Genomic DNA, 15,974 nt, shown 5'->3' with positions numbered 1-15,974 from the left:
TCTTCAACTGTCCTATCACAGGTTGCCAGAACAGCATTTGATAGTATTGAACAACCCTTGTAACAGCTTGTAGCAGTTCTCAGAAAAAAATCTGCTTGGGATTAACAACATCCAAAAGGCTTGACATAACTATATAAAGTGCAGTGATATAACAGATGGATATAAATCCTGTCCCTTTCAGCAAAAACCATGAGTGCTTCAAGGATGTCTACCTTCACTCCTTTTAAATTCTCCTTGGGGACAGGCACTGCTTATGCGTATTATGTCCATATTACATTTTATGCTAGAGGTAAAATATTGCTAGTGTGATCTTCAGGCAATCAGAATAGCTACAATCAATGTCATAGTTACTATGACATGACGAAACACAAAAAATTCTTTCCAAGCTTTTCTGTACTTTACCTGTTCTAGTTTACTTAGATGGACTACCCCCACCAGCATCCTTTATTGATATATATTATACCAATACTTTTCAATCATGCATTCACTGCTTAAGCATACTGTGGAATAAATCATAGCAAAAGAAGGGGGGAGTATAACAGGATAATGACAAAAGAATACTAAAATCAATAATACCTATAGGTAAGTAACAAACCCAAGAGTAATTTTCATCTGGGGTGGTTGGTTTGTTTGTTTGTTTTTGACATAAGCATCTATGTTCACAGCATATATTCTACCCTTGGTTTCCCTTTTCCCTCCATTCTTGCCCAGCAACAAAAATTGCCAATCGAGACTTTTGGCCAGCACACACCAGTACCTACATTTCTCAGTGCAGAATTCAGGCATACCTATTTTCTTAGAAGCTACTGACAGGCTGCCTGTATACCAAGTATTTAATTTCAACTACTCTACCTGCTGTCTACAACGTTATGAACGAGGTTTTTTAAAAAAGACTGATTATTATTGTCCACTGTCAACTTCCATTACACTCAGGAGAGTCTCCCTGATGCCTCTAATAGGAACAGACTCAGGCCAACAGAGCACTTTTGAAAATCCCCTCCTCAGTGACAGGAGGGAAGTACAAGCCACCATAACCACATTAAGAAATATCAGAAACATATAAGCTGTCTGTTACCCAGATCTTTTCAAACTAATAGCCCCACCCAGCAAAAATGATAGACAGACAGACCTCTGCCCCCGTGTGGAGATGATCACAGGAATGAGGGCTGCATTTCTAAATAAATCCTTATGCACTCTCCACAAAGACAGCACAAGCCAAGGCAGAGAACAAAAAGAAGGGGCCAGAACAGCAATTTGTTCCGTATTCTTCCAGGAATATATTCTCTTTTGTTTTAAAACATTCAAGTCTTCTTTACCTTCTCATTATTTGCTCCAATATCACTAAGAAAACAAGACACAACTATTCAATTTCCAGATGGACCCATATTACAACAATTTAGGGTTATGCTAGGAAGACGAGCGTTCCTGCTATTGCTTGTTATTCTGCTAATTGTTCCTATTTTGGTTGGTTTTTTTTGTTTGTTTGTTTGTTTTTTTCCTGGCAAAAAGTAGGATTTAAAACCAGTGGAAAGCACCCTCCAAACAGCATATTATTCCATTATAAATGCAAGGCTTCATAAGTGCCGATAACGTACAACAGAGCACGGGAGTCACTGGCATAACCTGCTGCTGCTGCGAAACTGGTTGGATAACGTCTCTTCCCCATCTGGCAGGGTGCCTGCGTGCCATGAGCTGAACAGCCAAGCTTTCATGTGCTGAACAACCAAGCTTTCATTGGGAATTCTGCCCACAGGAAAAGTACATACCACACAAAAGAATAAAACCCCAATTTTCTGTCAAAAAAAAAAAAAAACTTCATTAGGAAACTTCCTCTCAACCTTTGCACAGAGCACAGTGCCTCACTGCGGGTGAGATTCAGTTGTGTAAACATAGGTCTCCAAGGGCATTTCAGCTGCCTCGGGGCATGTGAAAATGTCTCCATGAGGCTGACAAATGAGACAGACAGCACCTCGTGCCCTTCTGGGCAAATGCAGGCCCAAGTGAGTTACCCCAGGGCATCTTCCAGAGCATAATAGGGCTTAATGCTTAGACAACTGAATCCCACCCACAGTGTATGTCCCACCAGTATCAGAGTCTGCGTGTTCAGACCTGTTACAATAAATTCAACTTTTTGTTAGTTGGTTGGATTTTGGTCTTTTGCTATGAAAACAATTTGAAAACACGAGAGCAAAAAGCATTAGTGAGGCACAGAGAGACCAGAAAAGCTATACAAAGATGAAGGGGGAAAATAAAGAGAGGAAAAATATGGAATGAAGTGTAGAGTCCTGAGACATCCAGACAGGGAGTCTGAGGCAGGAAATCATACCCGCAAGGCTCTTCTGCAGCCATCCACTCCTGCAACTGTCATTCACATTTGCATTTACTTTCTACCTCACCTTGCAGAGTGGAACAGCATCAGTGCTGCACACTGGTAACAGGTGGTGATAATCCCACGGATTTCCTTGAAGATATTATGGGAAATTAAGTTTTCACTGACTGGCCCACACTACTCATAAGAATGTGAGCAAGAGTACAGGGAAAGCTGGGAGGGGAGAATCTGCTTCTGATTAGAGGAGAGGAATATCGTACACTTTGCATGAAGGCTCCAGGACCAGAAATCATCCTATGCCAATGTCGGCATCTCCCATTGAATTTTAATGTTACTGACTCTGTAGCCACCTAATTTCACCTGATGTACTTAGGGACAGCTGATGGGTGAAAAGCTTTGCTCTTCAAACACATACTCTGCACACAGTAATGCTTAGCTGCTTTGGAGGCACTGTGCTCTTCCTGCACTTGGAAAAAAAGAAAGTGACCCCAGTGAATGTAAAGAATTTATTTCTTTGTTCATCCTGAGCACGGAGAATAACACTCATGCCTTGAAGATATCAACAGGATTATTTCCTGAGAAATGTTTTCTGAGTTACTTCAGAGTGATTTTCTAAGAGATCACCACAGTTGATAGTCAAAATAAATCAAATCACAAACTATACTGAACAAAGGTCCTCAGTTAAACTGCCAGTTACATCTGAGAAGGCAAGTATTGCACATATATATGCCATAAGTTCCCAAAAGCATTCAATTTTAAACAAGGACAGGATATTACAGTCATCATTCACGATTTCTGCCCACCCATGTACGGTGTGCATCTTGACTAAATACTGGGGTGCAGTGCAAGGCAGTAAGAATCCCAGTCCACCCATTACCCAGACTGGGCAGCTCTCCGGGCTGCCTGCAGGAGCTGCTTTGCATTGGAAGCTCCACTAAACTCAGAAACGTAGACAGAACCATAAATACAAAAATGAAGCGCACTTTAAAGCTTCACAGTGTAAGTCATGGGTTTTACACTCATTTTGCAGTGGTATAAAATGGTTACATCCAGCACAGGCAAGCAATGAATCAGTCGTTCCGTGCTGCATATGCACTCAAACAACAGGACCCATCTTACAGTTGATGTAATCTCATTTTATTTCTAGGAGTGGACAATATTTTGTCCCTCCTCCAAGGAAATCACAGAGGCATTTGCACTGCAGAATGGACTGCAAAGCAAACAGCCAAAGCTACGATGCACTAAGCTACCTTCAAACCTTGAGACTGCACAGCCCCTTCCCAAATCAAGGACCTGAAAAGTGGGTTTGCTAACTCACGCCAAAAGCTAGGCTCTGCCGCTTCAAGCATCAATGTTAGTTTTTCTACATGATAATTAATTGCACCTTATGGCCTCTCCAAATGAGAGCTATCTTAGAGGTCTTCCTAAAGTAACTCTTCCATTTACTTTCATCCTAATTATGAGCTCAGGTTTATAGAGAAACCTAAGCAGCAAATGTAAAGGGTCGAACATCATGAAGCAGCAGGCTCCATAGGTAAGCAATCTGCATAGTTCAAGAAAAAAAAATCATAAAATCATAGCATGCTAATTTGTAGTGTTAATTAACAGAGAATGAATTTGTGCATTTTAATACAACTGCAACAAACATCAGAATTCTCGCATGCAACCTCTTACCCCATTCAGGAGGAAAAAAAAAAAGAAAAATCTTGAATATTTAGTACATGGCATTTCATTAAATGTGTATCACCAGATCCACAAATGTAATCATTTGATCATGGAGGTAAATAAAGAAACAAGCAAAATAACCCCAATTATTTGCAACTGTGCCATTAATGCTAAATCTCCTCAGGTCTGAACTCGCTTTAAGAGGTTGAAGTTCAGACTGTTGGAATACAATGCATTCATGTTTGATGCTACAGCCAGAAAAATAGAGACATTACCAGCTCCATGTCCTTGTCTCAAATGTCTTCCGTCCAGACCTTTGATGTGGATACAGAATACACGCTGCTCAATTTCATGTCAGTGTTCCAGTTTGCTTTGCTTCTTGCCCTACATACAACATATGTTCAGTTATTAGAGGTTTTCTGCATATTACATCACTTTTACAAGTGACCTCATGAGCTTGCACCACTAATTCAAAATGACTAGCGACATTTGCTCGACATTTCTTTGAACTTACTTCTCCTAAAGGATGGGCTGTTGAACAGAAGTTCATCCTTCTGCAGAAATAATAGACAATAATAGGCTTTGGTATCTGTTAAAAACATGTGTACCAGCAGGCAATCTCCTGTTACAACAGGGAATTACTTTTGATAACGCACAGGACTTTGATCAAACCCTTATACTCTGTTGAAACACATTCACCCCTATTGTCTTCTGCAGTTCCAGTGGCTAAGCTACTTCACCTTCAATTACTGCAGCCTGGCTCTAACAGATCACAGAATAAAGTAGCCACAGTAAATTATTCAAAATTATTCAGAGTGCTAGATTATAGCTGTTTGCAAAGCATTCCCACTGAACTTGAGGGTATAAGGCATTCAGCAGTTTACAGCTCTCAAATATTTTGCCCCCAAAAAACTTTTTTTTTTTTCCTCAAGACAGAAAAAGAAGAGAGGAAAGAAAAAAGCATTTCTTGTACTTTAGAGAAAAATCCACCTTTAATTAAGAGGATAAACAAACCATTCAGCCATTTTTAATTTCAGATTTCTAATGTGTTACTTCCCAATGCGGCAAACATTCAAGGTTTCATTTTCTTGTTCAGATTAGCAAACAGAAACATGAGAAGGAACTGAGGACCAGACAATAAATAAATAAAAGTGTGTGCAGTGCAAAAAACAATGTACTTCTTTTTTTTGACCTGAAAATTGTCTCAGTCTCATCTGGCTGCTAAGACAATCTTTGCTGGTGTCAGAAGCAAAGGTTCATAAAGAAACTCAGGGGTCATTCCTTTGCCACATTGGGATTCAGAGCCTTGCGTTATAAAACCAGCTTTTCCAGGGATAAAGAAAGGCACAAAACCCATCTTTTAGGGACAGTGATGTACCTGTCTCCCTCCCTCTCTCCTCAGAGTGGCACATCCCAAACTGGAACAAACACTTCCATTCCAGGCCATTGTTCTGCAAAATAGGAAAACAAGAGGGCAAAATTCAATCCAAGTTTCCCAAGGTCAGTGTGCACACTCAGTTGCTGAAATACTGGAGTCAGTCGCTGAAATACTGAAATACGAAGAGATGTCAACTCCTTGTACCTGTTCTCAATGAAAGTGGCAGCTACTGGTGTGCTGAATACAGAACATTTTTGTATTAGTTATATCACCCGGACTCCTCTTGATATGACCCTTCAAGAGATATAGGAAGTTACGTGCCTAATACAGGCACCCTACAGGCTGCAAGCACGAGACAAAAGATGGATCTTGTCAGGAGTAAGGCATCTTCTGCAACAGAACTGTTGCAAGACTTCACTCATCTCTGGAACGGTATTACTAACAACTAGCATCCTTTCAGGTTTAGGAAGCAATTAAACTGCGCTTCAGTAAACAACACATTTTGGGCCTACATTTAAGCGTTACTAAGACCCTTTCATTTGTAGATATTTTCTAGAAAGTTACAGTAAATCAAATACAGTTCTTTTAAAAATAAATAAAATGGAATTAAAATATATCCACATTTCTGCCTTTATTCACCTTTTTTTACTTTTCCTTTTTACAACTTTTATTTCATGGAGCTGGACCCACATTTTTAATTATATTTTAATCCATCCATAAATATGTAGGATATACATTCTGAATACAGGTTTAATCAAATAATCTTTACGATACTACCTAACTAATTTTGCTACACACACAATCAATTATGACTTGCTCAGACTCATAAGTACTTTATATCAGGATAAAGGCAAGGAAGGAATAAAATTTAAACACTCATTTTTATTTATTGGCATAATTGAAAAATATTTCAAAAAATAGAGATCTTCCCAGCTACATTGATGCAAAAGCAATAGCAGACAAAAAAAAAAAAAAAAAAAGCCTTTGACCTGAATGGGGTCTGATTTTTATAAAGGTGAAATCGCAATCTCAGTTGTCATGTCTGGTTTCCCACTTGAGTTTATGAAATCTTTAATTCATTACCTCATGCTTGCTTGATATAGATGGAAGCATTAATGTCAGGTAAAAAGAACTGTTAAGAGAGAAGTTAGAAATGAAGCAACAAGAACAGGGAAGTTTGTTTTCACATGTATGTTGTAAAGGTAAAAAAATATCAAACATACGTTTACAAAGCACGCGCTATGCTTTCTACAATTGCTCTTCACAACCAGCTCTTGTTTCTCCCTTTAACCGCAGGGAAGACCACTTTTCTTATTCTGTGTGTACAGCACTTAGCACAACTGTCAATGACCTCCAGACTTTACTGAAATACAGAGGACAAATAAGATAATGGAACACACTCAGTGTAATCTCAACAGATCTCGAAATCGAATATTTTCCCTGAAACAGTCAGCCCTTTAAGGAAGCACGCATCTTTCACCTACTTTCTGTGTTTCACAAAAATTGTTTTATATGTAGAAAGATGGGGGGGCACTGTTGTGTGTTGAAATTAATTGTTCATTAGTCCAAAATTTGACACAAAACAATACAATATACTATTATCCTATAAATCTAACCCAGGTTGGAAATTGGCCAGCACTGTGCCATTTGAAATACAGTTTGCATATTGTCACATATTTTAAATACATGGATAATATACATATATAGAGATATATCAAAACCAGGTTTTTTTTCACATGGGAAAAATAAAGGAAAAAATAATTATAAAAACATAGCCAAATTTTAAGTTAACCCAAATCCAAAGAATAATCCCCAGGCAACCATATATTATGTGGTATCCTCACTCAGCTGAAAAGCCACTGCTGCATCTGTGACTTGGGGGGCAGGGGCGGGAGAGTTCTGGTGATCAAATAAACCACAATACTTAATGCATTCTTAATACTACATAGTTTATTTGAGCAGATAATGTAGGCTGAGAAAGTTACTTTAGCCCCATGGTATACAGCAATTATACCCACTGTCAAGTGCTTTCTCATCAGCTACCCTTAGGTCCTGCTGGCAGAAAATATCCAATGCCAAGTAACGCCTGAGAACACCCAGATTTATGTGCCTCTCGCTTATCCACTGAAGGCTGACCCAACTTAAGAACACCTCCTTTTACACTGAAGTTGATGCCTATCAGATGGCTATTAATTTTAATGATAACAGAAGAAACCATGAGAGTATGTCCTGCAATTCTGTTCAGTCCGGTACATAAAATAAAATTTCAAGTTTTACAACTCCACGCTATTTACTAGAATAAGCTAGCACAGCACACTCCCCTCCTCTCCTGCTAATGAAAGGCAAAATACAATTCACAATGTGGCCATCCTGTCCATTAATAATTCACATGTGGGCCAATATCAATTTGCTGGTCGATGCTGAGCAATCTTTTTTTGGTCAGCAATGTCTGTGTCCCTTCAGCTGGATCACAGAAACAGATCTTCAGCTAATGAAAAGTCAACATAAGTCTCTTGAACTCTGTGCATGTGTTAGTTTACACACCACTCATAACAAGAACTGACAGTTTCATCTTGCAGTTCAGTTTTCTCATTTTTCAGTCTTTAAATCCAATTTTTAATCTTTTTTGCCTGGATGCCATTCCCTTCAAGAACTTTATAACAAGATAAACTTCCAACAGGCTGTAACTCACCCTAAAGAAATCTCTGATCCAGGAAGTTTAAAGATATCAGGGGAGGACTTTTAAAGCTGTTAACAAACATCTCAGGCTTGAATGCCAAAACTGAGGTTCAGATCACTGTTTACACGCTTGATCCTCATGGGATTTTAACACTTTGGAAAATGGCAGACCTTATAAGAAACAGTTGCAGAGTTTCTCGTTTGGCTGCCTCCTCCTGAAATCTCGCTGAGTTTTGCAACTTTGCTTTTCTACAGTGAGATATAATTGAAGAATACTATTTGAGAGAAATTACTTTGTCTTGAATGTACCGCATTGAAACACAAGGAACTATACCTAGATAAAATCTATCAAGCAAGTTCTGCAAATTATTATGTTTCCGTGAGTTTATTGGAACATGAGTTCGCCTATCACAACATGTGACTTACTGTTTTTAACTTTCAAGATACTAACTGATAAGCAAATTTCAAAGTTACATGCCTGACTGCATAAGGGAGATGGATTTTGAATCACCTACAAATCCTGACCGCAGAGTACTCATACCCTTCTCCAGTCGGAAACGAAACAGCGCCACATGACTTATCTGAAATTCAATGCTATATGTATTTCAAACATTAGATTAACATGCTAAAAAATGCAACCACAAATACCAGCATTGAACAGGCGAGAAAGAATATATTCAGCTTCATAGATATTCCTTCAGAGGATACATAAGTTAAATTACTCAAAAAGCTATTCACTGTAGACTTTTCATTCGGATCTAGTTCAAATGTAAACAACCCTTGAAAATTTAGTTTGTTTTTCCACTTCCTGTGTTATGCAATGCACTCAAGTTACACAAGGCTGTTTTTTCAGCTGGATCACAACATGGTAGCGTTTGCAGACCAGTGCTGATGTTTCATTAATGATCTCCATAACAAGAAGATCATTGTTTTCTTTTATGTAAATGCTGGCTAAGTTACAATCACATTAAAATTTACTACATTCTTTTTGGTGGCCTAGTATCAGAGAGAAGGTCATGCTTCCTACCAGTAAGGACACTCCAACAATGTGCAGGATATTTTGGGTGAGTGCCTAGTGATTAAAAGAGCCATATTGTTAATGAAGTCTGCCAGCGGAAGAGGAAATCTCTGTTGTTCATGTCAAAACAAGAAGAGAACTTGGTTTTTAGGTGACATTCAAACTACTCCATACAAAAAAAAAAAGGTTCTGTACAGCTGAAACTTTTCCCAGTCAAGGAGCCTGATCTAATAGCTGACTCAGAATACAGTTTCAAATTCTAGCTTTGCCACAGACTTCAGGAGCATGGCCAGGCCAACTCATTATTTCATCCCTCATTTATCAGCCACAAACTAGAAACAGTGTTTTTCTCCTTTTTTCTTAACTATTAATCTAAACCGTAAGCTCACGAGTTAGGAGTAATTAACTGGTAGGTGCAAACCAGTCCAAAGTAAAATAGCATCCCAGGTTGTAAATGAGAACAAGTGGAAGACCACAGTGCACACATCAAATAAAACTGTAATTCTTAGAGTAACATTTTCAACTGACAGTGAGGTTTTAGTTCACAAATCACTCAAACATCTTTTCCCAAAACAAAGTCTTTTAGCATAGTAATGAACTATTATCTTATTAAGAAAAAAAAAAATTAACACTCTATGTAGAGTCACACTTAGTTTCAGGCACAAACTGGCAAACTGGAAAATGCTGACCATTCATGTAACACCCAAACACTATTCCAAGCTGAAAACAAGGCTTTCGGAACAAATGTTATTTTACGGTGTCAGTACTACAGAACTGAAAAACATGCACAAAAATGCACGCAGTGCCCTCCTCACATGCAGACTCTGACCCAACACTTAGGAAAGCAGCATTTATGCAAACTGGAAATACTTTAGGGAAAAAACACCACAAGATATAATGAACAAAATATCTGCAATAAACAAATAAGATTTTTTAAAAAGCAAAAACTAAAAATAAACCACATTACTAACAAATGCTTTCAGTAAATATGCCACATTTAATTTTGTAATAGCCTTTGCTAGTTTCCTGAGGCAACAAGTCACTTTAAGAAAATGTTGTTGCTAGCTGCAGCCCGCACAGGGACTGCCATGCAATGGGCTGTGTAAGGTAGGCAGCAGAGAAGCACTCTCAGAGGGACATGACACCCAATCATCTGACACAATACCTCCTTCTCTTGTGAATACTTGTGGGTCTCACTTGGCTTCTTTTGGAAATACTGAAATGTTAGAGAACTACAAACATAGTAAGGAACTAACTATCTTGGTATCTGTATTCCCAGTCACTGCTTGGACACATAATCACAGGCAGCAAGTCTCAAGTGCTCTTCTGAATGAACCTAACAACACTGACTGCCTCTATTCATGCAGCTTTGGAAACGTTAGAAAAACGTAATTTAAAGAGAACAGTACTTTAGCAGTTCAGCAAAGTAGCTATAGCATGCAGGAAACAGTGAGAGCTACATTGCATCAAAGTTAAAAACACATTATAAGGTGTGTCAAAGATACCAGAACGTAGTGTTCTAGGGACCTTGAGCTCTGCATAATTACTTATAACAAACTCCGATGCAAAGAAGTATTAACTTTTCTCCACAGAAAAAAATTCCTGCTTTTACCACTTGCAGTCACATTTTCCTAGGTCACATCTTATCCTAGTAATCCACAGCAGTGAGAGTTTGAGCAGGGATCAAGATCTGGCAGGTGCCTCTGGAGGAAGGCTGCAAAAACACTGTGAAAAATATTGGTTCAAGTTGTGAAATCAGCAGGGAATACACCACTCATTTTGTGCTTTTGTTCTTCTGCTTGGAACGAAAATAGATGAGTGCATCTTTCCAGATTTCTTGGAGAAAGATCTAAACACAGGGAAAGACAGCCAGGAAAGGAAGGGTTGAGAAGTTGACATGTATAACAGCAACAATAACCTGAAGGGAAAAGACAAAGAGGGAAAAATACTTAGCAGGAAACAGATTTCATATCATACTTAATCTACTCCAAGAATTCTACTAAAATAAGAGAAAAGGTTCAGTGGAGTTGAGAACACAATGGTTAAAACTTTCAGGGAAACACTCCTGGCATTTGCCAGGACTTTTGCAACAGCTAAAATTGCAGTTCTCTCCATTTCACATGCAAAACCACATCTACTCAGATGAAATGATGAGTTCCTTCTGCATCTCATTTACCCTTCTCCTAGTCTCCAAGATATTCTCTCATAAGTTTACATGCAAGTTACAGAAATCTACCTAAGGTTCCACAAACGTCTCTTCTCTGTAGCGTTTCTGCTTGTAGCTTATGCTTACCTCAGAGTCCTTTGCCATGTACACAAAAAGATCTGTTTTTACTAAGAGTAAGCACACCAAATCCAAACTGTCCCATAGAAATTGTAAATTGCTGCTGTTCTCCCTCCAGGCACAAGCACATAAACACCTGAGGTTTGTTCAGTACCAGACAGCAAAAGCTGTTTCAATAAAATCAGCAATTTTCAGCAGGTAATGCGGTAACAACAGCAGATGGTCTGAGCTACAAGGAGAAGAGAAGCCATTCTGTTATTGTACATCTTTACCTCTGCTTACTCCGGTGTAAAATGTGGGGTCGAAAGGATCTTGTCATTAGGTGGCAGACTGGATTAAACTTCATTAAGATGGGTTGGGATAACACTGGTCTTTCACTTAAGATGGTTTTATAAAGCCATTAAACTTGCTTTAGAGAGTCGAATAGATTAAACATATAAGCTACCATGCAAAACAAAACCGCACACAAGGCCACCTCAGAACCTGAGCTACGTAGGTGGAGGTGTGTCGCAGGATATTTTTTTGGCAGAACTGTCTAGCTGTACATCTGAAATGAGAAGGCAAAATAGTACAAGACAACAGAAAGGACAACCAAAGCCAGTCAGGAAGTCACAGCAAGAATCATGTGTACATACATTAAAAAAAAGCCTTGATGGACGGAGAAGGTTTTATACTGACCAAGAAATTCTGGGAATTGCACTCAGACTTTAGACTTATTTTATGTTTGGGGAGTTTTTTTGTTTGTTTTTTAATTTTGTTTTTCTGTATTTAGAAAATCAGAGTTTTGTACCTTCCTTGCAAATAAGTAAGATGTCATTGAAGATTTTCTTTGCATTGCCATCAGTTTCCTCTCTTACTGGAAATTCCCTGCAAAGCCCCATATTTTGACTATTTCTGCTAGAGAAGACACATTCTTGCAGCCTTTTGCTAGCACATTCTCAGTAGTTGTTCTAGCAACAGCATTGAAATATCAGAGAACAAGAATGATGTGAGGAAAAAATTCAGGCTCTAAAGAGGTATATTTGTGTTCAAAAAGCAAATATGGCCAAATGGAAGTAAGAAAAAATCTGCTGCTCAGTCACCAATGCCTACAGCACTTCAAAACTCAGAAGAGAAGCTTAAAGAAAGAAAAGGAAAAAAAAAATCACAAGCTGGAAAGAAAAAGGCAAAAATCAGGAGTTGGAGATTTCACAAAAAGAAGTAAAGCATCATTTAGAGTGTTTCCAGAAGAAAAGGCTGGACGATGAGTTGCATGGAAAAATAAAGAATGGTTCATTCAGTTTTGTGCTTAGATGATATAATGCATGCTAAAAGACCTGATGTCTTTACGACATGCTCTGCCAATCTGAAACTAAATCCAGAGAAGTTTGTCATGTGTCCAAAAGAGATCATCTACCTTTCATACACCATCAGCAGGATGGGAATTACTGCTGACCAACCCCCACAATGCTGCATTGAACAAACCACCTCCGTAGGCGCTCCCAGACCTGCAATTCTGTATATCGCTGCTTTAACTACAGGTCTCTTTCTGGGTACACCAATAATATAAGCCCACTATTCAGCAGAATGATTTAAGATTTTCAAGGCTGAAAAAGGCCCCTGTGACAGCTCCTTCCTTGGCGTATATGTGCTTTGAAACCCTTCAGACTAGACGCAGATGATAGTGCTTACAGATTGATAGTGGTGTCAGAACGAATTAATGGACATTTATTACCGAAACCCTTGTTCCCCAAAAGGAGATTGGTACATCACCTGGAAAGAACCTGTAGGAGGGGCTGAATCTAGGATATTTTCACTGGTGTCGCCAACTCATCAAGTGTCCAGAAATACTGCTGTGCTGTGATTTCAGTAGCTCTGAGGCCTGGTCACAACCATAGTGACAAGGATGCAAATGTCAGATTGCATGATACAGGCAGCCTTTGAAGTGCACGCTCATTTATACCTGTATGAAATATGCATTATCCTCTGACGTGTTGCAGGGCTCTGGAGAATTAAACTGGAGGTAGGTGCGGCCCCTCCACCAACATGGGAACTGCCTCTCTTCCCAGGTCACCTCACATACAGGTGACTACATCCACATTTCTCAGCTCTGTGCAGCATTTCCAGTTCTATCCAGCTCTTCACACCAGCCTTTTGCAGCCACAGAGGAACTGCAGTGCTTAGCTAGGAATATCCAAATTGCCAGTGCCACTGCAAGGGATTTTAGTGAGAGGAAACACCTGATTCATTAGCAGCTTCCCTCTCTTCCACTCTTAGATCTGTTCCTAGACCTCCATTCTGTTCTGCTGCTGAATCACTACAGAGGTTGGACAAATCAAATGTAGCCAACTTGGTTCACAGAGGTCATAAGTTTCTTCAGTTCTTGTTCCAGTCAATGGAAGACACAAGTGTTTGGGTTATCAGCAAATAGGGCAAGTAATTGCCTTGTGCTTCAGTTCCTACATCCATAAAATGGGAGCAATTACTCCTTCTTTCTAAAGTGACAGCAGAATCTTATATGAAAACTGCGGAAAATTTCCTCTTTCCTACAGACCATGGTGGTCTGTCATTGTGCCAGTTCTTTTGTCCAGTGTTACCACCTGACTAGCTGCCCTTCTGTTTAATGAAACAACCAGAGCAATGAGCTGGAAGTCCTCAACGCTTTCTTCCTACTCGCCCATCTTACCACACAGCTATTTATGCCACCCCTGTCTGGCTACCTCCTCGTTTTCTCAGAGCTGGGGATACCTGTTCCGCCGTAGCAGAAAAGAGGTAAAAAAGCAAAAAAGGAAACCATCAGAGAGCATATTCAGGAGTAATAGGGATTTGAATACTATCTTCCCTAGCCTAGTAATTACAAGGAAATGGCAGCAAATCTAAATCATGATTGGGTAGAAGGTAGCCCTGCCAGCAAATATGATAGTCCTAGAAGGCCCCATTCAGCAGCTCTTTTGCTGTAAAAATATTATTGCACTGAAATGAAATATTTTGGCCTCACTCCAGTAACAACCAAGGCAGGCTATTGTTGCCCTGGAAGGAAATTTTGCTCAGTGCGATGGAACCAGCCACTGCCTACTGGAGAGAAAATTCAGCAAAAATATCTCTTTGTTTTAGTATTCTGGACTGAGCCTTGATTTCTCTCCCTGCTGTCAAAAAAAGGAATACTCTGTAAAGGGGACCTTAACAGCAGACAGTGGTTTGAATATACATCGCCTTGGTCTGGCATACTGCCTGTTAAAACAGTTAGACATTTTCTTACAGCCCTAAGACCTTCTGGCCTGACTCTGAGTCAGACAAGTTCACCTAAAACAAAGGACAGAGTGCAAGTTAGATCCGGTCAGAGTGCATGCATATTATTGCCAGAATCTGCTGGGCATCTTAGAGATCTTGATACTACAGCCTAAGAGTATAAGATTAATATAAACAACAAAAGCATTCTGATAATTAGACTGTCAAGCAGAAAACCTAACAGAACACATTCAGATATTCAAAGCACAATTTGATATTCAAATACACTTTAGATGCATGTGCATCAGCCCTTTGGTGGCCAATATACTGAAAAGATGACATCAGTAGTTTGCAGAAACAGAACACAGACCAAACTTAGCCAGACAGTGCTCTGACTGCTAGACTCTTTCTTCTTGGCTTGTCACTGACACTGTTACCTTATAAAGCAACACTGAGCAACAATTAAGTAGAGCTGTTATTCACCACTAACTAAGCAAAGGAAAAGAAATGAATGAGCTTTCCCAGGTTGCAGTAGTTCCAGATCATCTCTCAAAGGGCTGCATCAATTACTGTCACTTATTTGTCAGCAGTATGCCATGATTAATTGGCGAGACCCACATTTTTGCATGCCTTACGTCATACACGGCTCTGCTCCCCCATCTGTTTTCATTGGTGTTATAGACCAAAATGTTCCACACCATGTACCTTGTCAAAGCGATACTAATGTCTCACAATGGACCCAAGCTAAAACAACTTAAAACCCTACAGATTACCTAAATGTGCTGAAAATAAAGATGTAAAGAGAAGTGACTGAAAGATTTAGTAGAATTGAAAGTTGAGATGCAAAAAAGAGCAACAGACTTTAAGCTTTCTTCCACAAAATGAGAATGTTATGTTGGCAGAATAAGGAAATTTGTTGTCATTTCTAAAATACGTGGAAAAGTTTTTATCGCTAATTCAGAATAAGTAGCACTTTACAAAAACCCCCAAGACATTTAAAAAGTAAATTGTTACTTAGCAGGAACAAGTATATCAAAAACAGCCTTAGGTTTCAGTTCCTCACACCCTTATTTTGCTGTTTAGGATGGTGTTTGCATGCCTCTCCCTCATTTTCTAAAATCACCTGAGTCCTATGGACTTTCACAGGAGTCCAACATGCATTTAAATGTTTCCTTGGAGTCTTAGTGAACGTATATACACATGTATGTGCTAGGTAGTCAGTAAAAAACCCCATACATTAAAAAGGAGGACAACATATGATAACACACAAACTTACAGTTATAACTATAATAAAGGCTTAATCGTCAAAACACCATTCAACATCTGTGTGGTCATTTTCATGTCTAGAGATGAATGTGCTTAAAAAAAAAAAAAAAAAGGAATTCAATGTTATTTCCGTTCTAGCCTTGACAGC

At 39.1% G+C, this 15,974-nt stretch overlaps 1 long non-coding RNA gene across 1 annotated transcript in view; it reads right to left on the bottom strand.

The window, feature by feature from the left end:
• LOC135313180 (uncharacterized) overlaps nucleotides 1-14,775 on the bottom strand; it is a 60,353-nt gene extending 45,578 nt beyond the window's left edge. Inside the window, exons 1-3 of the long non-coding RNA XR_010372806.1 lie at nucleotides 6,596-14,775; nucleotides 5,373-5,445; nucleotides 4,270-4,378 (exon numbers count right to left, since the gene is read on the bottom strand). This is a non-coding gene — a long non-coding RNA (uncharacterized LOC135313180). The remainder of the gene's footprint in view (nucleotides 1-4,269; nucleotides 4,379-5,372; nucleotides 5,446-6,595) is intronic.
• Nucleotides 14,776-15,974: the final 1,199 nt, after the last annotated feature.

Source organism: Phalacrocorax carbo, chromosome 4 (assembly GCF_963921805.1).
Source record: "Phalacrocorax carbo chromosome 4, bPhaCar2.1, whole genome shotgun sequence".
Classification (NCBI taxonomy): Eukaryota; Metazoa; Chordata; class Aves; order Suliformes; family Phalacrocoracidae; genus Phalacrocorax; species Phalacrocorax carbo.
This window is presented reverse-complemented; position numbering and strand designations above follow the sequence as displayed.